Consider the following 987-nt stretch of genomic DNA (forward strand, 5'->3'; position numbering starts at 1 on the left):
CTATATATATGTATATATATATATACAGAAATATGCACCCTGTATATACAGAAATATGCACACTGTATTAATATATCATATGCATTGCATATGATATATTATACAGAAACATACGTGCATTATATACAAACATATGCACATTGCATAATAATGTTATATATTATACAGAAACAGGTGTATTGTAAATATAAAAATATGAAAATTGTATGTATGAATTATACAGAGACATGTGTACTGTATATATACAAAAATAAACAAATTGTATACATGTATTGTGGGAAATATGTACAACATACATTCATCAGACACACACATTGTATATCTATTTGTATATACAGAAATAAGTGCATTGTATATATACAGAAATATGCGTGGAATCAAGCGTTTGTCAATTTCCGGGCATACGTTGCTATCAAATTAAAACTTGTTTCTTTTTCTTGAACTTGGTGAAAAACTATTGAGCTATTGTTCCCTGATGTAGAAAAATGCTTCAGGTGAAAGCGAGAAAGTGGCGGCCAAATTTTGGTGACTTGTAAAGCTGAATACTCCTATTCCTTTGACAAAGATATCTGGTTTGGCTTGAAACAACATTTCTCTGTCAAATACACCCAAAAATATGTTCTTTAATGGATGGAGAATGTTTCTGGGTTGTTGTTTTTTTAATTTTAAAAAATGTAAAAAATAAATACATCTAAATAAATAAATGTGACAAAAATAACCAACCGTTGGAAAAATAGTGCTTTTTCTGGTACCGAAACTTTGAGGAGCGTCTGACTCCACTGCGGTGAGCCGCACATATATATATATATATACAAAACATCTGTACATGATATACATACAGAAAACTGTATACGTGAACAATGTGTATATACAAAGAAGCTGTATACGTGAACTATGTATATAATAATAATAATAATAGATAGCATTTGTATAGCGCATACCCCCGCTCAACAGCAGGCTCTATGCGCTTTACACTATATTATTACC

The sequence above is a fragment of the Aplysia californica genome, unplaced genomic scaffold (assembly GCF_000002075.1).
Source record: "Aplysia californica isolate F4 #8 unplaced genomic scaffold, AplCal3.0 scaffold01743, whole genome shotgun sequence".
In the NCBI taxonomy this organism is placed as follows: domain Eukaryota; kingdom Metazoa; phylum Mollusca; class Gastropoda; order Aplysiida; family Aplysiidae; genus Aplysia; species Aplysia californica.